Source organism: Phyllobates terribilis, unplaced genomic scaffold (assembly GCF_046119375.1).
Source record: "Phyllobates terribilis strain yellow unplaced genomic scaffold, ASM4611937v1 Scaffold_5__5_contigs__length_657084704, whole genome shotgun sequence".
Taxonomy (NCBI): domain Eukaryota; kingdom Metazoa; phylum Chordata; class Amphibia; order Anura; family Dendrobatidae; genus Phyllobates; species Phyllobates terribilis.
In genome coordinates, this window is record NW_027362765.1 from 54,199,051 (window position 1) to 54,225,464 (window position 26,414).

Genomic DNA, 26,414 nt, shown 5'->3' on the forward strand with positions numbered 1-26,414 from the left:
AGGAAGGTCTATTTTCCTGGCAGCCCAGAGAGTTGTCCTTTTGGTTGCTGTTCTACACTAAAAATTTCCGAAAGGACCAAAACTGGACTGTGCGTCTCTTGGGATGAGGGCATTTGGCCCTCTCTTGCGGAAGCAAAATACTTTTACCCCCCATGGCATTAGAGATCATCTTATCTAGCTCTTCGAAAAGGTGGGAGCCCTGGAAGGTGAGGCTGGTGGACTTTTTGGAAGCTGAATCCACGTTTCATGATTTCAGCTATGAGGCAATGTGGATGGATGGTGATGTTGTCGGCTGCCAGGGCTGAATAAGTGGCTGCAGGGGGGGCACATGCTCGTTACAGGCAGTGAAGGGCTCCTGGGGAGGTGACATAGTGGACGGACTGCAGTCCTGGCAGAGGGACCAGGTCTGACCAGAGGGAAACCTTTTATAAAAGGAGAAACATGCAAAACGCGGAACAATGGGAGTGAGACTCCCTGGGGTTAGATATAGAGAGAAGAGAAAGAAACAGGTGCTAGAAGAGAGCTAGGCTGTGGATAAAGAGCTGCCCCTCTCCCGTGTGGCAGAGATTACTCAGACCCTGCGACCTGAGGACCTGGAGAAGCTGAAGTCGTCGGTGATCCGGCAGAACCAGGCAATGACGCTGCAGAGTTCAGGTGATATGTGGCAGTGTTATAAACTGGCGACAGAAAGATGGCGCCGAGCAGAAGAAGGAGAAAGAGGCAGAGTCAGGAAAAACACGTGCAGGGTTCTCGCGCACCAGAATGCAAAGTACACCCTGATAGATGGAGGGCGGAAAGCGCTGGAGAGCCAGCGAGCGTGATTGTTTAGGCTGCTAGGGGTGTGGCCCGACCACCGGAGAAAGTCTAGACCGAAGCCTGGATTTTTTTTAAGAGAGGGGCTGCAGGAGCCTCTGGAAACCGTGGAGGTGGCGATTCGCGCACCCTCACTGCCTGGTAGGATATACCTGTACTGAAGAACCTGAATCCTTCTTCGCAGACTGGTGATGAAGATGGGCTTGAGATAACCTGGACAAAGACCTTCAGGCGGCAGTCAGGTAACGGATCAGTCTCCCCTCCCTGCACCTTGTGGATCTGGGGGGCGAGCGGGCAGGGGATTAGTGCCAAGGACTGTCTGCCGGGGAATCCCAAACACTCTTGTTGTGTTAGGGTCCTGCCTAGTAGACCACAGCGGATACAGTAGTGAAACAATTCCACTGTCGCCCTCATAAACCATATCTGAAAGAAAAAGGGGAATCATTAATAAAAAAAAAACCTAAGGCACATTGCGTTCTATGTCCCACTCAGGGTGTATGTCCAAATCCCCAGCAAAACGGGGTCTGACGTATGCACTGACGGGGGCCATAGACTGCAATGGTGGCACAGCGAACGTGCACTTTTTTTCGGGAGTGTAAGCCTACAGGAGGTGGACTCTCAGACACAGTACCCTATGTGAGTGTCCGCCTACTGTGGGCGTACACTCTGAAAAGCACACATTCGCTTTGCCGTCACCATTGCAGTCTATGGTCACCATCAGCGCATACGTCCAAACCCCGTTTTGCCGGGGATTTCAGACGTATGCCCTGACAGGGACACAGAACGAAATGTGGAAGCACCCTAAGGTAGAGACGGCCTGGGTCCAGACTCGTGTGTGCCTCCTACTGACACAAAGCTAAAACGGCTTAGCTTCATGCCAGTTGATGATGCACCCTTCTGGGGAAGAGCTAACTTTTTTTGCAGTGTCAGCAACATACACCCATTTTTTTTTGTGTCCCCCAATGAAGCATTAACCCCCCACCCCAAATCCCCCCAGCATTAACTCCCCAGAATTAACCCCCCCCCACATCAGCCAGAGGGCACCACAGCATAAACCCCCCAAATCCCATCAGCCCCCCCAGGGGTGCATCCTCATCCCCCCCCCCCCTCACCCCCAGGGATGCATCCTCATCTTCTCCCCCCCCTCACCCCCAGGGGTGCATCCTCATCTTCTCCCCCCCACCCCAGCCCCCGGGGGTGCATCCTCATTATCTCCCCCCCCCCCACGGGTACATCCTCATCATCTTCTCCCCCCCACCCCGCAGGGGTGCATCCTCATCATCTTCTCCCCCCCACCCCCCAGGGGTGCATCCTCATCATCTCCCCCCCACCCCCCAAGGGTGCATCCTCATCTTCTCCCCCCCACCCCCAAGGGGTACATCCTCATCATCTTCTCCCCCCCCACCCCCCAGGGGTGCATCCTCATCATCTTCTCCCCCCAGGGGTGCATCCTCATCATCTTCTCCCCCCAACCCCCAGGGGTGCATCCTCATCACCCCCCCCCCACGGGTGCATCCTCATCATCTTCTCCCCCCCACCCCCCAGGGGTGCATCCTCATCATCTTCTCCCCCCCACCCCCCAGGGGTGCATCCTCATCATCTCCCCCCCCACACCCCCCAGGGGTGCATCCTCATCATCTTCTCCCCCCCACATCCCAAGGGTGCATCCTCATCATCTTCTCCCCCCACCCCCCAGGGGTGCATCCTCATCATCTCCCCCCCCCCCCACCCTGCAGGGGTGCATCCTCATCATCTTCTCCCCCCAGGGGTGCATCCTCATCATCCCCCCCCCCACCCCCCAGGGGTGCATCATCATCTTCTCCCCCCACCCCCCAAGGGTGCATCCTCATCATCTTCTCCCCCCCCACCCCCCAAGAGTGCATCCTCATCATCTTCTCCCCCCCACCCCCCAAGGGTGCATCCTCATCATCCCCCCCCCACCCCCCAGGGGTGCATCCTCATCATCTTCCCCCCCCCCCCACCCCCCAGGGGTGCATCCTCATCATATCCCCCCCCCACCCCCCAGGGGTGCATCCTCATCTCCCCCACCCCCAGGGGTGCATCCTCATCTTCTCCCCCACCGCCCAGGGGTGCATCCTCATCTTCTCCCCTCCCCCACCCAAACCCAGGGGTGCATCCTCATCTTCTTCCACCCCCAGGGGTGCATCCTCATCTTCTCCCCCTCCCCCACAGGGGTGCATCCTCATCTTCTCCCACCCCCAGGGGTGAATCCTCATCTTCTTCCACTCCCCCACAAGCTCCCAGGGGTGCATCCTCATCTTCTCCCACCCCCCAGGGGTGCATCCTCATCTTCTCCCACCGCTCAGCGGTGCATCCTCATCTTCTCCCCTCAACCCCCCAGGGGTGCATCCTCGTCTTCTCCCTACCCCCCAGGGGTGCATCCTCGTCTTCTCCCTACCCCCCAGGGGTACATCCTCGTCTTCTCCCTACCCCCCAGGGGTGCATCCTCGTCTTCTCCCTATCCCCCAGGGGTGCATCCTCGGCTTCTCCCTACCCCCCAGGGATGCATCCTCGTCTTCTCCCTACCCCCAGGGGTGCATCCTCGTCTTCTCCCTACCCCCCAGGGGTGCATCCTCATCTTCTCCCTATCCCCCAGAGGTGCAGCCTCAACTTCTCCCCCTCCCCCACCACCCAGGTGTGCATTCTCATCTTTTCCCCAAGCCCCCAGGGGAGCATCCTCATCTCCACCCCCCCCCCCCCCTCGAGATCACCACAAGCCCACAGCGCCCCCACCATCCCCAGAGCCCCCACAAGCCAGCAGCATTGACCTCCTCCAAATTCACCAGCAGCTGTGTCTCTCATTGCATGAGACTATGGGGTCTGATGCTAAACTAGGACACGCCCCCGGAAATGATGTCATATCCGGAAGGAGCCCGTACATTCTAGCAACTACCATACATGTGGTGGCGGCTCTACAGGTGGAGGAGGTATGTGGAGATCCCCCATTACTGGAAGCAGGGGGCATTAACCCCTCCATTCCTGGAGATAGTGCCCCCTTCCCCCAGTTCTGTCATGTGTATATGTTCAGTAATATAACGCTGGATGTGCTCATGTATACAGGGGGCATTAACCCCTACATTCCTGGAGATAGTGCCCCCCTTCCCCCAGTTCTGCCATGTGTATATGTACAGTAATATAACGCTGGATGTGCTCATGTATACAGGGGGCATTAACCCCTCCATTCCCGGAGATAGTGACCCCTTCCCCCTGTTCTGCCATGTGTATATGTACAGTAATATAACGCTGGATGTTCTCATGTATACAGGGGGCATTAACCCCTCCATTCCTGGAGATAGTGCCCCCCTTCCCCCAGTTCTGCCATGTGTATATGTACAGTAATATAACGCTGGATGTGCTCATGTATACAGGGGACATTAACCCCTCCATTCCCGCAGATAGTGCCCCCTCCCCCCAGTTCTGCCATGTGTATATGTACAGTAATATAACGCTGGATGTGCTCATGTATACAGGGGACATTAACCCCTCCATTCCCGCAGATAGTGCCCCCCTTCCCCCAGTTCTGCCATGTGTATATGTACAGTAATATAACGCTGGATGTGCTCATGTATACAGGGGACATTAACCTCTCCATTCCCGGAGATAGTGCCCCCCTTCCCCCAGTTCTGCCATGTGTATATGTACAGTAATATAACGCTGGATGTGCTCATGTATACAGGGGACATTAACCCCTCCATTCCCGCAGATAGTGCCCCCTCCCCCCAGTTCTGCCATGTGTATATGTACAGTAATATAACGCTGGATGTGCTCATGTATACAGGGGACATTAACCTCTCCATTCCCGGAGATAGTGCCCCCCTTCCCCCAGTTCTGCCATGTGTATATGTACAGTAATATAACGCTGGATGTGCTCATGTATACAGGGGGCATTAACCCCTCCATTCCCAGAGATAGTGCCCCCTTCCCCCAGTTCTGCCATGTGTATATGTACAGTAATATAACGCTGGATGTGCTCATGTATACAGGGGACATTAACCCCTCCATTCCCGCAGATAGTGCCCCCTCCCCCCAGTTCTGCCATGTGTATATGTACAGTAATATAACGCTGGATGTGCTCATGTATACAGGGGGCATTAACCCCTCCATTCCTGGATGTAGTGCCCCCTCCCCCCAGTTCTGCCATGAGTATATGTACAGTAATATAACACTGGATGTGCTCATGTATACAGGGGACATTAACCCCTCCATTCCCAGAGATAGTGCCCCCTTCCCCCAGTTCTGCCATGTGTATATGTACAGTAATATAACGCTGGATGTGCTCATGTATACAGGGGGCATTAACCCCTCCATTCCCGGAGATAGTGCCCCCTTCCCCCAGTTCTGCCATGTGTATATGTACAGTAATATAACGCTGGATGTGCTCATGTATACAGGGGGCATTAACCCCTCCATTCCCGGAGATAGTGCCCCCTTCCCCCAGTTCTGCCATGTGTATATGTACAGTAATATAACGCTGGATGTGCTCATGTATACAGGGGGCATTAACCCCTCCATTCCCGGAGATAGTGCCCCTTTCCCCCAGTTCTGCCATGTGTATATGTACAGTAATATAACGCTGGATGTGCTCATGTATACAGGGGACATTAACCCCTCCATTCCCGGAGATAGTGCCCCCCTTCCCCCAGTTCTGCCATGTGTATATGTACAGTAATATAACGCTGGATATGCTCATGTATACAGGGGGCATTAACCCCTCCATTCCCGGAGATAGTGCCCCCTTCCCCCAGTTCTGCCATATGTATATGTACAGTAATATAACGCTGGATGTGCTCATATATACAGGGGACATTAACCCCTCCATTCCCGGAGATAGTGCCCCCTCCCCCAGTTCTGCCATGTGTATATGTACAGTAATATAACGCTGGATGTGCTCATGTATACAGGGGACATTAACCCCTCCATTCCCGGAAATAGTGCCCCCTCCCCCAGTTCTGCCATGTGTATATGTACAGTAATATGACGCTGGATGTGCTCATGTATACAGGGGACATTAACGCCTCCATTCCCGGAGACAGTGCCCCCTCCCCCCAGTTCTGCCATGTGTATATGTACAGTAATATGACGCTGGATGTGCTCATGTATACAGGGGGCATTAACCCCTCCATTCCCGGAGATAGTGCCCCCCTTCCCCCAGTTCTGCCATGTGTATATGTACAGTAATATAACGCTGGATGTGCTCATGTATACAGGGGACATTAACCCCTCCATTCCCGGAGATAGTGCCCCCCTTCCCCCAGTTCTGCCATGTGTATATGTACAGTAATATAACGCTGGATGTGCTCATGTATACAGGGGACATTAACCCCTCCATTCCCGGAGATAGTGCCCCCTCCCCCCAGTTCTGCCATGTGTATATGTACAGTAATATAACGCTGGATGTGATCGTGTATACAGGGGACATTAACCCCTCCATTCCCGGAGATAGTGCCCCCTCCCCCAGTTCTGCCATGTGTATATGTACAGTAATGTAACGCTGGATGTGCTCATGTATACAGGGGACATTAACCCCTCCATTCCTGGAGATAGTGCCCCCTTCCCCCAGTTCTGCCATGTGTATATGTACAGTAATATAACGCTGGATGTGCTCATGTATACAGGGGGCATTAACCCCTCCATTCCCGGAGATAGTGCCCCTTTCCCCCAGTTCTGCCATGTGTATATGTACAGTAATATAACGCTGGATGTGCTCATGTATACAGGGGACATTAACCCCTCCATTCCCGGAGATAGTGCCCCCCTTCCCCCAGTTCTGCCATGTGTATATGTACAGTAATATAACGCTGGATATGCTCATGTATACAGGGGGCATTAACCCCTCCATTCCCGGAGATAGTGCCCCCTTCCCCCAGTTCTGCCATATGTATATGTACAGTAATATAACGCTGGATGTGCTCATATATACAGGGGACATTAACCCCTCCATTCCCGGAGATAGTGCCCCCTCCCCCAGTTCTGCCATGTGTATATGTACAGTAATATAACGCTGGATGTGCTCATGTATACAGGGGACATTAACCCCTCCATTCCCGGAAATAGTGCCCCCTCCCCCAGTTCTGCCATGTGTATATGTACAGTAATATGACGCTGGATGTGCTCATGTATACAGGGGACATTAACGCCTCCATTCCCGGAGACAGTGCCCCCTCCCCCCAGTTCTGCCATGTGTATATGTACAGTAATATGACGCTGGATGTGCTCATGTATACAGGGGGCATTAACCCCTCCATTCCCGGAGATAGTGCCCCCCTTCCCCCAGTTCTGCCATGTGTATATGTACAGTAATATAACGCTGGATGTGCTCATGTATACAGGGGACATTAACCCCTCCATTCCCGGAGATAGTGCCCCCCTTCCCCCAGTTCTGCCATGTGTATATGTACAGTAATATAACGCTGGATGTGCTCATGTATACAGGGGACATTAACCCCTCCATTCCCGGAGATAGTGCCCCCTCCCCCCAGTTCTGCCATGTGTATATGTACAGTAATATAACGCTGGATGTGATCGTGTATACAGGGGACATTAACCCCTCCATTCCCGGAGATAGTGCCCCCTCCCCCAGTTCTGCCATGTGTATATGTACAGTAATGTAACGCTGGATGTGCTCATGTATACAGGGGACATTAACCCCTCCATTCCTGGAGATAGTGCCCTCTTCCCCCAGTTCTGCCATGTGTATATGTGCAGTAATATAACGCTGGATGTGCTCATGTATACAGGGGACATTAACCCCTCCATTCCCGCAGATAGTGCCCCCTCCCCCCAGTTCTGCCATGTGTATATGTACAGTAATATAACGCTGGATGTGCTCATGTATACAGGGGGCATTAACCCCTCCATTCCCAGAGATAGTGCCCCCTTCCCCCAGTTCTGCCATGTGTATATGTACAGTAATATAACGCTGGATGTGCTCATGTATACAGGGGACATTAACCCCTCCATTCCCGCAGATAGTGCCCCCTCCCCCCAGTTCTGCCATGTATATATGTACAGTAATATAACGCTGGATGTGCTCATGTATACAGGGGGCATTAACCCCTCCATTCCTGGATGTAGTGCCCCCTCCCCCCAGTTCTGCCATGAGTATATGTACAGTAATATAACACTGGATGTGCTCATGTATACAGGGCACATTAACCCCTCCATTCCCAGAGATAGTGCCCCCTTCCCCCAGTTCTGCCATGTGTATATGTACAGTAATATAACGCTGGATGTGCTCATGTATACAGGGGGCATTAACCCCTCCATTCCCGGAGATAGTGCCCCCTTCCCCCAGTTCTGCCATGTGTATATGTACAGTAATATAACGCTGGATGTGCTCATGTATACAGGGGGCATTAACCCCTCCATTCCCGGAGATAGTGCCCCCTTCCCCCAGTTCTGCCATGTGTATATGTACAGTAATATAACGCTGGATGTGCTCATGTATACAGGGGGCATTAACCCCTCCATTCCCGGAGATAGTGCCCCCTTCCCCCAGTTCTGCCATGTGTATATGTACAGTAATATAACGCTGGATGTGCTCATGTATACAGGGGACATTAACCCCTCCATTCCCGGAGATAGTGCCCCCCTTCCCCCAGTTCTGCCATGTGTATATGTACAGTAATATAACGCTGGATGTTCTCATGTATACAGGGGGCATTAACCCCTCCATTCCCGGAGATAGTGCCCCCTTCCCCCAGTTCTGCCATGTGTATATGTACAGTAATATAACGCTGGATGTGCTCATGTATACAGGGGACATTAACCCCTCCATTCCCAGAGATAGTGCCCCCCTTCCCCCAGTTCTGCCATGTGTATATGTACAGTAATATAACGCTGGATGTTCTCATGTATACAGGGGGCATTAACCCCTCCATTCCCGGAGATAGTGCCCCCTCCCCCAGTTCTGCCATGTGTATATGTACAGTAATATAACGCTGGATGTGCTCATGTATACAGGGGACATTAACCCCTCCATTCCCGGAGATAGTGCCCCCTCCCCCAGTTCTGCCATGTGTATATGTACAGTAATATGACGCTGGATGTGCTCATGTATACAGGGGGCATTAACGCCTCCATTCCCGGAGACAGTGCCCCCTCCCCCCAGTTCTGCCATGTGTATATGTACAGTAATATGACGCTGGATGTGCTCATGTATACAGGGGGCATTAACCCCTCCATTCCCGGAGATAGTGCCCCCCTTCCCCCAGTTCTGCCATGTGTATATGTACAGTAATATAACGCTGGATGTGCTCATGTATACAGGGGACATTAACCCCTCCATTCCCGGAGATAGTGCCCCCTCCCCCAGTTCTGCCATGTGTATATGTACAGTAATATAACGCTGGATGTGCTCATGTATACAGGGGACATTAACCCCTCCATTCCCGGAGATAGTGCCCCCTCCCCCCAGTTCTGCCATGTGTATATGTACAGTAATATAACGCTGGATGTGATCGTGTATACAGGGGACATTAACCCCTCCATTCCCGGAGATAGTGCCCCCTCCCCCAGTTCTGCCATGTGTATATGTACAGTAATGTAACGCTGGATGTGCTCATGTATACAGGGGACATTAACCCCTCCATTCCTGGAGATAGTGCCCTCTTCCCCCAGTTCTGCCATGTGTATATGTGCAGTAATATAACGCTGGATGTGCTCATGTATACAGGGGACATTAACCCCTCCAATCCCAGAGATAGTGCCCCCTCCCCCCAGTTCTGCCATGTGTATATGTACAGTAATATAACGCTGGATGTGCTCATATATACAGGGGACATTAACCCCTCCATTCCCGGAGATAGTGCCCCCTCCCCCAGTTCTGCCATGTGTATATGTACAGTAATATAACGCTGGATGTGCTCATGTATACAGGGGGCATTAACCCCTCCATTCCTGGAGATAGTGCCCCCTTCGCCCAGTTCTGCCATGTGTATATGTACAGTAATATAACGCTGGATGTGGTCATGTATACAGGGGACATTAACCCCTCCATTCCCGGAGATAGTGCCCCCTTCCCCCAGTTCTGTCATGTGTATATGTACAGTAATATAACGCTGGATGTTTATGTATACAGGGGACATTAACCCCTCCATTCCCGGAGATAGTGCCCCCCTTCCCCCAGTTCTGCCATGTGTATATGTACAGTAATATAACGCTGGATGTGCTCATGTATACAGGGGGCATTAACCCCTCCATTCCTGGAGATAGTGCCCCCTTCCCCCAGTTCTGCCATGTGTATATGTACAGTAATATAACACTGGATGTGATCATGTATATAGGGGACATTAACCCCTCCATTCCCGGAGATAGTGCCCCCCTTCCCCCAGTTCTGCCATGTGTATATGTACAGTAATATAACACTGGATGTGATCATGTATATAGGGGACATTAACCCCTCCATTCCTGGAGATAGTGCCCCTCCCCCCAGTTCTGCCATGTGTATATGTACAGTAATATAAGCTGGATGTGTTCATGTATACAGGGGACATTAACCCCTCCATTCCCGGAGATAGTGCCCCCTTCCCCCAGTTCTGCCATGTGTATATGTACAGTAATATAACGCTGGATGTGATCATGTATACAGGGGACATTAACCCCTCCATTCCCGGAGATAGTGCCCCCTTCCCCCAGTTCTACCATGTGTATATGTATAGTAATATAACGCTGGATGTGCTCATGTATACTGGGGGCATTAACCCCTCCATTCCCGGAGATAGTGCCCCCCTTCCCCCAGTTCTGCCATGTGTATATGTACAGTAATATAACGCTGGATGTTCTCATGTATACAGGGGACATTAACCCCTCCATTCCCGGAGATAGTGCCCCCTTCCCCCAGTTCTGCCATGTGTATATGTACAGTAATATAACGCTGGATGTGATCATGTATACAGGGGGCATTAACCCCTCCATTCCCGGAGATAGTGCCCCCTTCCCCCAGTTCTGCCATGTGTATATGTACAGTAATATAACGCTGGATGTGCTCATGTATACACGGGGCATTAACCCCTCCATTCCCGGAGATAGTGCCCCCTCCACCCAGTTCTGCCATGTGTTTATGTACAGTAATATAACTCTGGATGTGCTCATGTATACAGGGGGCATTAACCCCTCCATTCCCGGAGATAGTGACCCCCTTCCCCCAGTTCTGTCATGTGTATATGTACAGTAATATAACGCTGGATGTGCTCATGTATACAGGGGGCATTAACCCCTCCATTCCTGGAGATAGTGCCCCCTTCCTCCAGTTCTGCCATGTGTATATGTACAGTAATATAACGCTGGATGTGCTCATGTATACAGGGGGCATTAACCCCTCCATTCCCGGAGATAGTGCCCCCTCCACCCAGTTCTGCCATGTGTTTATGTACAGTAATATAACTCTGGATGTGCTCATGTATACAGGGGGCATTAACCTCTCCATTCCCGGAGATAGTGACCCCCTTCCCCCAGTTCTGCCATGTGTATATGTACAGTAATATAACGCTGGATGTGCTCATGTATACAGGGGACGTTAACCCCTCCATTCCCGGAGATAGTGCCCCCTTCCCCCAGTTCTGCCATGTGTATATGTACAGTAATATAACGCTGGATGTGCTCATGTATACAGGGGACATTAACCCCTCCATTCCCGGAGATAGTGCCCCCTTCCCCCAGTTCTGCCATGTGTATATGTACAGTAATATAACGCTGGATGTGCTCATGTATACAGGGGACATTAACCCCTCCATTCCCGGAGATAGTGCCCCCTTCCCCCAGTTCTGCCTTGTGTTTATGTACAGTAATATAACGCTGGATGTGCTCATGTATACAGGGGACATTAACCCCTCCATTCCTGGAGATAGTGCCACTTTCCCCCAGTTCTGCCATGTGTATATGTACAGTAATATAACACTGGATGTACTCATGTATACAGGGGACATTAACTCCTCCATTCCCGCAGATTATGCCCCCTTCCCCCAGTTCTGCCATGTGTATATGTACAGTAATATAACGCTGGATGTGCTCATGTATACAGGGGACATTAACCCCTCCGTTCCTGGAGATAGTGCCCCCTTCCCCCAGTTCTACCATGTGTATATGTACAGTAATATAACACTGGATGTGCTCATGTATACAGGGGGCATTAACCCCTCCATTCTCGGAGATAGTGGCCCCTTATCCCATTTCCTCCATGTGTATATGTAAAGTAATATAACGCTGGATGTGCTCATGTATGCAGGGGACATTAACCCCTCCATTCCCTTAGATAGTGCCCCCTTCCCCCAGTTCTGCCATGTGTATATGTACACTAATATAACACTGGATGTGCTCATGTATACAGGGGACATTAACCCCTCCATTCCCGGAGATAGTGCCCCCTTCCCCCAGTTCTGCCATGTGTATATGTACAGTAATATAACGCTGGATGTGCTCATGTATACAGGGGACATTAACCCCTCCATTCCCGGAGATAGTGCCCCCTTCCCCCAGTTCTGCCATGTGTATATGTACAGTAATATAACGCTGGATGTGCTCATGTATACAGGGGACATTAACCCCTCCATTCCCTTAGATAGTGCCCCCTTCCCTCAGTTCTGCCATGTGTATATGTACAGTAATATAACACTGGATGTGCTCATGTTTACAGGGGACATTAAACCCTCCATTCCCGGAGATAGTGCCCCCTTCCCCCAGTTCTGCCATGTGTATATGTACAGTAATATAACGCTGGATGTGCTCATGTATACAGGGGGCATTAACCCCTCCATTCCCGGAGATAGTGCCCCCTCCCCCCAGTTCTGCCATGTGTATATGTACAGTAATATAACGCTGGATGTGCTCATGTATACAGGGGACATTAACCCCTCCATTCCCGGAGATAGTGCCCCCTTCCCCCAGTTCTGCCATGTGTATATGTACAGTAATATAACGCTGGATGTGCTCATGTATACAGGGGACATTAACCCCTCCATTCCCTTAGATAGTGCCCCCTTCCCTCAGTTCTGCCATGTGTATATGTACAGTAATATAACACTGGATGTGCTCATGTTTACAGGGGACATTAAACCCTCCATTCCCGGAGATAGTGCCCCCTTCCCCCAGTTCTGCCATGTGTATATGTACAGTAATATAACGCTGGATGTGCTCATGTATACAGGGGACATTAACCCCTCCATTCCCTTAGATAGTGCCCCCTTCCCTCAGTTCTGCCATGTGTATATGTACAGTAATATAACGCTGGATGTGCTCATGTATACAGGGGACATTAACCCCTCCATTCCCGGAGATAGTGCCCCCTTCCCCCAGTTCTGCCATGTGTATATGTACAGTAATATAACGCTGGATGTGCTCATGTATACAGGGGACATTAACCCCTCCATTCCCTTAGATAGTGCCCCCTTCCCTCAGTTCTGCCATGTGTATATCTACAGTAATATAACACTGAATGTGCTCATGTATACAGGGGACATTAACCCCTCCATTCCCAGATATAGTGCCCCCTTCCCCCAGTTCTGCCATGTGTATATGTACAGTAATATAACGCTGGATGTGCTCATGTATACAGGGGACATTAACCCCTCCATTCCTGGAGATAGTGCCACTTTCCCCCGTTCTGCCATGTGTATATGTACAGTAATATAACACTGGATGTACTCATGTATACAGGGGACATTAACCCCTCCATTCCCGCAGATAGTGCCCCCTTCCCCCAGTTCTGCCATGTGTATATGTACAGTAATATAACGCTGGATGTGCTCATGTATACAGGGGACATTAACCCCTCCCTTCCTGGAGATAGTGCCCCCTTCCCCCAGTTCTGCCATGTCTATATGTACAGTAATATAACACTGGATGTGCTCATGTATACAGGGGGCATTAACCCCTCCATTCTCGGAGATAGTGGCCCCTTATCCCATTTCCTCCATGTGTATATGTAAAGTAATATAACGCTGGATGTGCTCATGTATGCAGGGGACATTAACCCCTCCATTCCCTTAGATAGTACCCCCTTCCCCCAGTTCTGCCATGTGTATATGTACACTAATATAACACTGGATGTGCTCATGTATACAGGGGATATTAACCCCTCCATTCCCGGTGATAGTGCCCCCTTCCCCCAGTTCTGCCATGTGTATATGTACAGTAATATAACTCTGGATGTGCTCATGTATACAGGGGACATTAACCCCTCCATTCCCGGAGATAGTGCCCCCCTCCCCCCAGTTCTGCCATGTGTATATGTTCAGTAATATAACGCTGGATATGCTTATGTATACAGGAGACATTAACCCCTCCATTCCCTGAGATAGTGGCCCCCTTCCCCCATTTCCTCCATGTTTATATGTAAAGTAATATAACGCTGGATGTGCTCATGTATACAGGGGACATTAACCCCTCCATTCCCTGAGATAGTGCCCCCTTCCCCCAGTTCTGCCATGTGTATATGTACAGTAATATAACACTGGATGTGCTCATGTATACAGGGGACATTAACCCCTCCATTCCCGGAGATAGTGCCCCCTTCCCCCAGTTCTGCCATGTGTATATGTACAGTAATATAACGCTGGATGTGCTCATGTATACAGGGGACATTAACCCCTCCATTCCCTGAGATAGTGCCCCCTTCCCCCAGTTCTGCCATGTGTATATGTACAGTAATATAACGCTGGATGTGCTCATGTATACAGGGGACATTAACCCCTCCATTCCCGGAGATAGTGCCCCCCTTCCCCCAGTTCTTCCATGTGTATATGTGCAGTAATATAACACTGGATGTGCTCATGTATACAGGGGACATTAACCCCTCCATTCCCGGAGATAGTGCCCCCTTCCCCCAGTTCTGCCATGTGTATATTCACAGTAATATAACGCTGGATGTGCTCATGTATACAGGGGACATTAACCCCTCCATTCCAGGAGATAGTGCCCCCCTCCCCCAGTTCTGCCATGTGTATATGCACAGTAATATAACACTGTATGTGCTCATGTATACAGGGGACATTAACCCCTCCGTTCCCAGAGATAGTGCCCCCTTCCCCCAGTTCTGCCATGTGTATATGTACAGTAATATAACACTGGATGTGCTCATGTTTACAGAGAACATTAACCCCTCCATTCCCGGAGATAGTGCCCCCTTTCCCCAGTTCTGCCATGTGTATATGTACAGTAATATAACGCTGGATGTGCTCATGTATACAGGAGACATTGACCCCTCCATTCCTGGAGATAGTGCCCCCTTCCCCCAGTCCTGCCATGTGTATATGTACAGTAATATAACACTGGATGTGCTCATGTTTACAGGGGACATTAACCCCTCCATTCCCGGAGATAGTGCCCCCTTCCCCCAGTTCTGCCATGTGTATATGTACAGTAATATAACGCTGGATGTGCTCATGTATACAGGGGACATTAACCCCTCCATACCCGGAGATAGTGCCCCCTTCCCCCAGTTCTGCTATGTGTATATGTACAGTAATATAACACTGGATGTGCTCATGTATACAGGGGACATTAACCCCTCCGTTCCCAGAGATAGTGCCCCCTTCCCCCAGTTCTGCCATGTGTATATGTACAGTAATATAACGCTGGATGTGCTCATGTATACAGGGGACATTAACCCCTCCATTCCCTTAGATAGTGCCCCCTTCCCTCAGTTCTGCCATGTGTATATGTACAGTAATATAACGCTGGATGTGCTCATGTATACAGGGGACATTAACCCCTCCATTCCCGGAGATAGTGCCCCCTTCCCCCAGTTCTGCCATGTGTATATGTACAGTAATATAACGCTGGATGTGCTCATGTATACAGGGGACATTAACCCCTCCATTCCCTTAGATAGTGCCCCCTTCCCTCAGTTCTGCCATGTGTATATGTACAGTAATATAACACTGGATGTGCTCATGTTTACAGGGGACATTAAACCCTCCATTCCCGGAGATAGTGCCCCCTTCCCCCAGTTCTGCCATGTGTATATGTACAGTAATATAACGCTGGATGTGCTCATGTATACAGGGGGCATTAACCCCTCCATTCCCGGAGATAGTGCCCCCTCCCCCCAGTTCTGCCATGTGTATATGTACAGTAATATAACGCTGGATGTGCTCATGTATACAGGGGACATTAACCCCTCCATTCCCGGAGATAGTGCCCCCTTCCCCCAGTTCTGCCATGTGTATATGTACAGTAATATAACGCTGGATGTGCTCATGTATACAGGGGACATTAACCCCTCCATTCCCTTAGATAGTGCCCCCTTCCCTCAGTTCTGCCATGTGTATATGTACAGTAATATAACACTGGATGTGCTCATGTTTACAGGGGACATTAAACCCTCCATTCCCGGAGATAGTGCCCCCTTCCCCCAGTTCTGCCATGTGTATATGTACAGTAATATAACGCTGGATGTGCTCATGTATACAGGGGACATTAACCCCTCCATTCCCGGATATAGTGCCCCCTTCCCTCAGTTCTGCCATGTGTATATGTACAGTAATATAACACTGGATGTGCTCATGTTTACAGGGGACATTAAACCCTCCATTCCCGGAGATAGTGCCCCCTTCCCCCAGTTCTGCCATGTGTATATGTACAGTAATATAACACTGGATGTGATCATGTATATAGGGGACATTAACCCCTCCATTCCTGGAGATAGTGCCCCTCCCCCCAGTTCTGCCATGTGTATATGTACAGTAATATAACGCTGGATGTGCTCATGTATACAGGGGACATTAACCCCTCCATTCCCGGAGATAGTGCCCCCTCCCCCCAGTTCTGCCATGTGTATATGTACAGTAATATAACGCTGGATGTGATCATGTATACAGGGGACATTAACCCCTCCATTACCGGAGATAGTGCCCCCCTTCCCCCAGTTCTGCCATGTGTATATGTACAGTAATATAACACTGGATGTGATCATGTATACAGGGGACATTAACCCCTCCATTCCCGGAGATAGTGCCCCCCTTCCCCCAGTTCTGCCATGTGTATATGTACAGTAATATAACACTGGATGTGATCATGTATATAGGGGACATTAACCCCTCCATTCCTGGAGATAGTGCCCCTCCCCCCAGTTCTGCCATGTGTATATGTACAGTAATATAACGCTGAATGTGCTCATGTATACAGGGGACATTAACCCCTCCATTCCCGGAGATAGTGCCCCCTCCCCCCAGTTCTGCCATGTGTATATGTACAGTAATATAACGCTGGATGTGATCATGTATACAGGGGACATTAACCCCTCCATTCCCGGAGATAGTGCCCCCCTTCCCCCAGTTCTGCCATGTGTATATGTACAGTAATATAACACTGGATGTGATCATATATATAGGGGACATTAACCCCTCCATTCCTGGAGATAGTGCCCCTCCCCCCAGTTCTGCCATGTGTATATGTACAGTAATATAACGCTGGATATGATCATGTATACAGGGGACATTAACCCCTCCATTCCCGGAGATAGTGCCCCCTTCCCCCAGTTCTACCATGTGTATATGTATAGTAATATAACGCTGGATGTGCTCATGTATACTGGGGGCATTAACCCCTCCATTCCCGGAGATAGTGCCCCCTTCCCCCAGTTCTGCCATGTGTATATGTACAGTAATATAACGCTGGATGTTCTCATGTATACAGGGGACATTAACCCCTCCATTCCCGGAGATAGTGCCCCCTTCCCCCAGTTCTGCCATGTGTATATGTACAGTATTATAACGCTGGATGTGATCATGTATACAGGGGGCATTAACCCCTCCATTCCCGGAGATAGTGCCCCCTTCCCCCAGTTCTGCCATGTGTATATGTACAGTAATATAACGCTGGATGTGCTCATGTATACAGGGGGCATTAACCCCTCCATTCCCGGAGATAGTGCCCCCTCCACCCAGTTCTGCCATGTGTTTATGTACAGTAATATAACTCTGGATGTGCTCATGTATACAGGGGGCATTAACCCCTCCATTCCCGGAGATAGTGACCCCCTTCCCCCAGTTCTGTCATGTGTATATGTACAGTAATATAACGCTGGATGTGCTCATGTATACAGGGGGCATTAACCCCTCCATTCCTGGAGATAGTGCCCCCTTCCTCCAGTTCTGCCATGTGTATATGTACAGTAATATAACGCTGGATGTGCTCATGTATACAGGGGGCATTAACCCCTCCATTCCCGGAGATAGTGCCCCCTTCCCCCGTTCTGCCATGTGTATATGTACAGTAATATAACGCTGGATGTGCTCATGTATACAGGGGGAATTAACCCCTCCATTCCTGGAGATAGTGCCCCCTCCCCCCAGTTCTGTCATGTGTATATGTACAGTAATATAACGCTGGATGTGCTCATGTATACAGGGGGCATTAACTCCTCCATTCCCGGAGATAGTGCCCCCTTCCCCCAGTTCTGCCATGTGTATATGTACAGTAATATAACGCTGGATGTGATCATGTATACAGGGGGCATTAACCCCTCCATTCCTGGAGATAGTGCCCCTTCCCCCAGTTCTGCCATGTGTGTATGTACAGTAATATAACGCTGGATGTGATTATGTATACAGAGGAGGTCGCTCTGGTTTGGGGACAGATGACACTTTCTCTCTGGGGTGGAGATTTAGAGGGAATGGAAATGTCGGGTTTTTATATCCATAGAAATCTGGAGAAATGTAAAACCTGTAATTCCCCTAATTTTGGCTGTAATAGTTTAGAATAAAGGGATTTCCCATGAGATGTCTGTGGCGTCAGTCCAGGAATGAGGACACTTATCCTGGAGGAGGAGATTGTGGAGCAGAATATGGGAGAAAACAAGAACTCGTTACATTGTAGGATCAGATTGTGGATTTTATACTGTGATGGAAATTTATGGGAAAATAGTTGGGGCCTCATTTATCAGAATTTCTAAAATAAACACTTGTTCCTACAGCAACCAATCAGAGCTCAGCTTTCATTTCTTGAACTTCTCCTGTAAAATGAAAGCTGGAATATTATTAGTTGATAGTATTTTGGGGAATTCTAGTTGGATAGGTTATAAATATGCCTTTATAATTCTATGGGGAGGTGGTGGATATAGATATTACTTGGTGTTTTAGATGGATATCTATGTGTGGGTTGGATCTGAGAGCTGAGGAGGAGAAGGATGTATTATATCCTCACTGAAGAAGAATTTGAAAAAGTCCGTTTCAGTGATGCCTGTAGCTTCAGATTGGATTCCTGAGCTGCCCATGAAATCCGGAATAACAGGCTGATCATTTTCGGGGGTGCAGTCCATATGGTACAGATTGCTGAAGGGGTTGCCTAGGATGGAGGGTGCCTTTCTGGGGGTCCCTCCTCACTAGATTAGGAATTTGGGATCTTCCACACTGCCTGAATCCGTGTCGGAAGCAAGGAAAGCGTATGCCTCCTCTGGTGTAAAGTGGCTTCTTGACAAATGGGCCATTTTAATTCTATTCTTCTAACTCACACGTGTCAAACTCTGACCCTCAGAGTGATTATATTTGGGCCGCGACACCAGAACCGCCACCCATATGTAGGCCAATTATTCTGTATGGAGGACTATGTTGGGCCTATTATTCTGTATGGAGGACTATGTGGGGCCCATTATACTGTATGGAGGACTATGTGGGGCCCATTATTCTGTATGGAGGACTATGTGGGGCCCATTATACTGTATGGAGGACTATGTTGGGCCTATTATACTGTATGGAGGATTATATGGGGCCCATTATTCTGTATGGAGGACTATGTGGGGCCCATTATTCTGTATGGAGGACTATGTTGGGCCTATTATTCTGTATGGAGGATTATGTGGGGCCCATTATTCTGTATGGAGGACTATGTGGGGCCCATTATTCTGTATGGAGGACTATGTGGGGCCCGTTATACTGTATGGAGGACTATGTGGGGCCCCGTTATACTGTATGGAGGACTATGTGGGACCATTATACTGTATGGAGGGCTATGTGGGGCATATTATTCTGTATGGAGGACTATGTGTGGCCTATTATTCTGTATGTAGGACTATGTGGGGCCCATTATTCTGTATGGAGGACTATGTGGGGCATATTATTCTGTATGGAGGACTATGTGTGGCCTATTATTCTGTATGTAGGACTATGTGGGGCCCATTATTCTGTATGGAGGACTATGTGGGGCCAATTATTCTTTATGGAGGACTATGTGGGGCCAATTATTCTGTATGGAGGACTATGTGGGGCCCGTTATTCTGTATGGAGGATTATGTGGGGCCCGTTATACTGTATGGAGGACTATGTGGGGCACGTTATTCTGTATGGAGGACTGTGTGGGGCCTATTATTCTGTATGTAGGACTATGTGGGACCCATTATTCTGTATGGAGGACTATGTGGGGCCAATTATGCTCTATGGAGGACTATGTTGGGCCTATTATTCTGTATGTAGGACTATGTGGGGCCCATTATTCTGTATGGAGGACTATGTGGGGCCAATTATTCTGTATGGAGGACTATGTGGGGCCCATTATTCTGTATGGAGGACTATGTTGGGCCTATTATTCTGTATGGAGGACTATGTGGGGCCCATTATTCTGTATGGAGGACTATGTGGGGCCCATTATTCTGTATGGAGGACTATGTTGGGCCTATTATTCTGTATGGAGGACTATGTGGGGCCCATTATTCTGTATGGAGGACTATGTGGGGCCCGTTATTCTGTATGGAGGACTATGTGGGGCCCATTATTCTGTATGGAGGACTATGTTGGGCCCATTATTCTGTATGGAGGACTATGTTGGGCCTATTATTCTGTATGGAGGACTATGTGGGGCCCATTATTCTGTATGGAGGACTATGTGGGGCCCGTTATTCTGTATGGAGGACTATGTGGGGCCCATTATTCTGTATGGAGGACTATGTGGGGCCCATTATTCTGTATGGAGGACTATGTTGGGCCCATTATTCTGTATGGAGGACTATGTGGGGCCCATTATTCTGTATGGAGGACTATGTGGGGCCTATTATTCTGTATGTAGGACTATGTGGGGCCCATTATTCTGTATGGAGGACTATGTGGGGCCAATTATGCTCTATGGAGGACTATGTTGGGCCTATTATTCTGTATGTAGGACTATGTGGGGCCCATTATTCTGTATGGAGGACTATGTGGGGCCAATTATTCTGTATGGAGGACTATGTGGGGCCATTATTCTGTATGGAGGACTATGTTGGGCCTATTATTCTGTATGGAGGACTATGTGGGGCCCATTATTCTGTATGGAGGACTATGTGGGGCCCATTATTCTGTATGGAGGACTATGTTGGGCCTATTATTCTGTATGGAGGACTATGTGGGGCCCATTATTCTGTATGGAGGACTATGTTGGGCCTATTATTCAGTATGGAGGACTATGGGGGGCCTATTATTCTGTATGGAGGACTATGTGGGACAATTATTCTGTATGGAGGACTATGTGGGGCCCGTTATTCTGTATGGAGGATTATGTGGGGCCCGTTATACTGTATGGAGGACTATGTGGGGCACGTTATTCTGTATGGAGGACTGTGTGGGGCCTATTATTCTGTATGTAGGACTATGTGGGGCCCATTATTCTGTATGGAGGACTATGTGGGGCCATTATACTGTATGGAGGATTATGTGGGGCCAATTATTCTGTATGGAGGACTATGTGGGGCCCATTATTCTGTATGGAGGACTATGTTGGGCCTATTATTCTATATGGAGGACTATGTGGGGCCTATTATTCTGTATGGAGGACTATGTGGGACAATTATTCTGTATGGAGGACTATGTGGGGCCAATTATTCTGTATGGAGGACTATGTGGGGCCAATTATTCTGTATGGAGGACTATGTGGGGCCAATTATTCTGTATGGAGGACTATGTGGGGCCAATTATTCTGTATGGAGGACTTTGTGGGGCCCATTATACTGTATACTGGTTGACCCCCGACTTTGTCCAAGTTTTTCATTTTGGCCCCCTGCGTGTTTGAGTATGACATCCCTGTTCTAACCAGTGGGGATGTGTGTGTAAGTGGTAATTTTACACTTGTATTTTAAAGGGTACAATTTATTATTAAATTTACTATAAAAAGAAGAGAGAAAAAATAAAAATTTAGAAGAAACTGAAGAAAAATCAGTAGAATTAAAAAAAAGTTTGTATAAAAAATTACAGTGATGTTCTCTACACTATTGCCCTACCTATAAAGCTACTTGGTAATAACTATGATTATTAAGAGAAAAAGGGACGTCACTAACACTGCGATATCCGCTACTCTACCTATAACTAAAAAAAGAATCAGCAGTGATACTGATGAAACCACTGCGGCCATGAGAAGCGCACATAAATAGAGCATGAATTCTCAGCACAGTATGCCCATTAAAAAAAAAAGTATAATTGGGGAGTAGGGGGATAGGGAGTGTGGGGACGGAGGAGAGCTGGACAGGGATATGGGATCTGCTGCTGCTGTGATCACAGATCGGTTACACAGACAGCACAGGATCGCAGGAGACAGTTCGCAGGAGGATCGCACTGGCCACCAATGCCAATTCTTTTTCTCAGGTAACAGAGGAACTACACAACCACTCTGCATGTCAGAACTGAGGAAAAGATGAGCATTAATCACTATTTTAAATCAACCCTTTTGGTGCTTGTGATGAACCTGTAGCCGCCATCTTGGTAATGATAAATCATATCCAGGGATGGCCACACTTCAGCAGCCCCCACCCTTGGGACCTTCTGTTAAAACGTCAACTAGATAGTTTCCCCCCATCCAGGCTCCTGTAAGATAAGAAGCCTACTTAACACTTGAATGCTAGGAGCTTCAAAGACTTCGAGAGGAAACACAGCCAGCAGGGGGGGGTGCTTCGTCTATCTGTACCTGACCATTTGTCCCATAGGACTAGTTTCTTTGTCTGTCACAAGCATGGAGGCATAAGATATAGAAACATGAATAGTACACGCATGTTGCGTGGGATGGGCCAATAAAAAAATATCACGGCGTCCCGGAGCCATTGCGCACACAAGCCTCCGCGGTAGACGTTTGTACGTGCTCTGGAAGCCAAGATATAGCGCGGAGCCATTCCTGAGGACCGTATGGTATCATAATTGATATCAAAAGGTCGGTTACGGCGGCCCGAATCCATGGGAACCCCTGGGGGTATCATGAGACCATCCCAGAAGAAGTTATTGGGTTCCATAGAATTTGGGCTTCTGATCGAAGTTAGACCTGAGGGTGGAGACTGAGCCAGCTGACCTCACCAGCAGTGGGCGGGACGGGGCAGGTAAGATAGCAGGACAGACAAGAGACAAGTCAGTTTTTGACCCAAGAGTGGTGTGCTGAACATCTGAGCACCAGCTGAGGCCACCAAGGGGAGGAGCAGTTTGACCATGCGGTGGTAGGCCTCAGCCTGTAACAAAGAACCGTGCCTGCGACCGCAGAATCCTCTCCCTGCGTCACAAGAAAATCAAGAAACCGGTAACTGATATGCTGTGGTGATTCTGTGTGTTGTATTCCATTGTTGTATAGTTTAGCCTGACCTTATACCTGTGTATATTTAGTTGTATATCGTGTATCTAGTGTATTATTATAATCAATTACCTCAAGTAATTGTGGGCCTGCCTCTTATTCTGCATAACGAACGCACGTCCGTGTGAGCTCGGCTCAAGCCAAAAACGCTACCCAGGGTTGGTTCCTGACCCGATATAGGCCCATTCACGGACTGGGCGTATATCTAAAATAGGGACTGGTGGCAGCATACCAACTGGGGATTGGGGAAGGCTGGTAGTGACGGTCGGAGGTTCAGATATATATATTCCTGGCGCGGCCAAGGAAGATATATATACCGCCCTCACTACAGAGGGCCCCGATACCCAGTAGGTTACAGGACAGTCTCCCTGGCGACCGCTTATCCTAGGTGCAGTTCCTTGACTGACCTGAGGCTAAGAGGGCGCTAGCGAGTTGTGCTGTGTAGTGACGTTACGGTTTAGTGACGTTGAAGGGATAACACACTACCGTGTTCCCTGCGCTGGTTGCAGCTTCCTGGCACTACTTTCTCTAGGTGCAGTACCTTGACTGACCTGAGAGGTAAGGGGGCGCCAGAGAGCTGCACCCACCGGCCGGCTTTCATCACATTGGTGGCAGAGCGGTGGGATTGCAGAATAATAGTGTTGTGGGACCCCTACTCCCAGGCACTAAAGACTGCCAGTGGTAACTTCCACTGCTGGAGTCTTAAGGTCAGCCCAACGTTAGACGGTCAGGCTAAAAGTATAACAAGGTGTGTGCAAACTCAGGGTTGCAGCGGTGTCGGTTACCAAGATGGCAGACGGCACCAGGAGCAAGACCCTGCAGGAGGCTAATGCTACGGTCCGTGTGGCAGGAGGGGAGGACATTGTTACTCATGGCGAGGAGGAGTCCAGCCCGGGCACCTCAGGGAGCCAGTCCCCAGTATACGGTCCCGCAGTGGGCTGCCCACCACCTACCCAGCCCAGCCTGTCCAGATCACAAGCCCTTTTACAAGCGGCTATGGCAAGTCTCCAGTCTCATGGCGATGCCGTCTACAAAACCCTCCTGGCAGCATCAGAGAAGGCAGCGGAGGAGGAGCGCGAAGCTGCAGAGCGCCGGGAGGCTGCGGAGCGTGAAGCTGCAGAGCGCCGGGAGGCTGCGGAGCGTGCAGAGCGAGCTGCGGAGCGCCAGCACCAACTGGACCTGGCCCAGCGGGGGCTTCCGCTAGAGCAACCAACCCATCAGGAGACCAAGTCGTCCAAAGTCCGAGCTGAGGACTTCCCTCTACTGGAGAAGGATGGGGACCTGGACTCCTTTCTGGTGGCATTTGAACGGACCTGTCTTCAGCACCATCTGGCCCGGGATCAGTGGGCCAGATACCTGACCCCCCGTTTGAGGGGTAAGTCCCTGGATGCCTTGGGGGACTTACCTGCCGGGGAGGTACAGAACTACGACTGCATCAAGCGGGCCCTGATCCGGCAGTACAACCTCACTCCCGAGTCGTACCGCCAGAAGTTCCGGAGCCTGCTGCGTGGCCCCAAGGACACCTGGACCGATCATATGCGGGCGCTGTTGAGAGCCGCAGAGCACTGGACCTCGGGTCTAGCGCTTACTACCCGCCAGGAGGTCCAGGAACTGTTCGTCACGGAGCAGTTTTTGTGGAACTGCCCAGAGGACCTCCGACAGTTCCTCCGTGACCGAAAACCAACAGGGGCTTCTGCTACAGCCGCCCTGGCAGACGAGTATGCCAATAACAGGGCGCCTGAGCTGAAGAAGACTGCCAGCAGCACCTGGAGAGGGGGTAAGCCCAGTCATGCCCCTGTTTCCCCGGCCCCTAGAACACAAGGGGTGTGTCCCCCTGTTGCCCTCTCCAGGCAAGGACCAGACGTAAGACGTTGTCATCTATGCAACAAACCAGGACACTTTAGGGCTGAGTGTCCCCAGCGCCAAAAGACCCCATCCCAGTCCCAGAGAGCGCCCAATGTTTTGTGTGTGGGAGGGGGTGGTGGTAGGTCCCTGGACAACATCCAACCCGTCACCATAGGCCGTTCTGCGGTCATGGGACTGCGGGACACGGGCGCTGAACGAACACTGGTACGGCCTGAGGTGGTGTCCCCCCAGGACTTGGTACCAGGAAAGACTCTTTCCGTCTCCGGGGTTGGAGGCGTGGAGCCGGCACTTCCCGTTGCCATGGTGTATTTGGACTGGGGTGCCGGAAGGGGGATGCGGGAGGTGGGAGTAACGCCAAATATTCCCGCAAATGTTTTATTAGGGACCGACTTGGGGCGTCTAGTATCGCAGTATGTACCCTCTGAACCCCCAAGTTCGGCCCCCCAAGAGTGTATTGATTTGTCTGCTGCTAATGCCAACCATGTTGTATGTAGTGTGTGTCCTGCTGAGGAGGAGGGAGTGAAACCTGAGGGTAACACCTGCACAGACACAACACAAACAGGGTTAGTGAAAGCAGGTGGGGAGTGTGGGGATGCCCGCAGAGGTGCTCAGCCGGCGTGCCGTGACCTCTTGTCCTCCGGTGAGGGAGGGGGCGGGCAGGATTCTGTAGAGGGAAGCTCAGGGATGGAGAGGGGGGCAGCTACCGGCAGTGTAGGGCTCCCAGGGGTATCCAGGCTGCTGAGTATAGGCCCACTGCAGGGGGAGGAACAGGCCATGGGAGGTGGGGGTGTCCCAAGAGAGGAGCCGCCAGGTAAGACCCCAGGGCAGGAGTTCCCCACATCCGAGATGTCCAAAGGCCTAGGAAGCCTGCCTGATCGGGCGGCTTGGTCAGAAACAGAGGGGAAGCAGGCACTACCCACGGTCACAGCGGTCATAGCCGCTGTCACCAGGAGTGGGAGCGCCGGAGCCCAAGGAGCCTTGCAGAGGTCCGACGGCTTCCCCACTTCTGACCAAGTGTCTGCCGGGTCAGACAGCGGCCAGGTGACATGCCCGGAGGGGCTGACGGAGGATGTGGCAGTTTCGTCGATTCTGGCCACATCAAGTCAGGAATTTCAGGCTGCGTTGGAAGCAGACGACAGCCTGAAAGCTCTCAAGGAACAGGCGGCACAGCCTCCCATGGAGTCAGACTGCGAGCGGGTGGTCTG

At 50.3% G+C, this 26,414-nt stretch overlaps 1 protein-coding gene across 2 annotated transcripts in view; it reads left to right on the forward strand.

The window, feature by feature from the left end:
• Positions 1-334: 334 nt before the first annotated feature.
• The window catches only part of LOC141271948 (uncharacterized), a 60,158-nt gene continuing 34,078 nt past the window's right edge, over positions 335-26,414 (forward strand). Inside the window, exon 1 of one of the 2 annotated variants that reach the window (XM_073682197.1) lies at positions 335-1,055. The gene's annotated coding sequence lies outside the window, so the exon portion shown is untranslated. Of the gene's footprint in view, positions 1,056-3,667; positions 3,762-26,414 lie in introns of those variants that run through there. The other variant, XM_073682196.1, reaches the window with a different exon arrangement.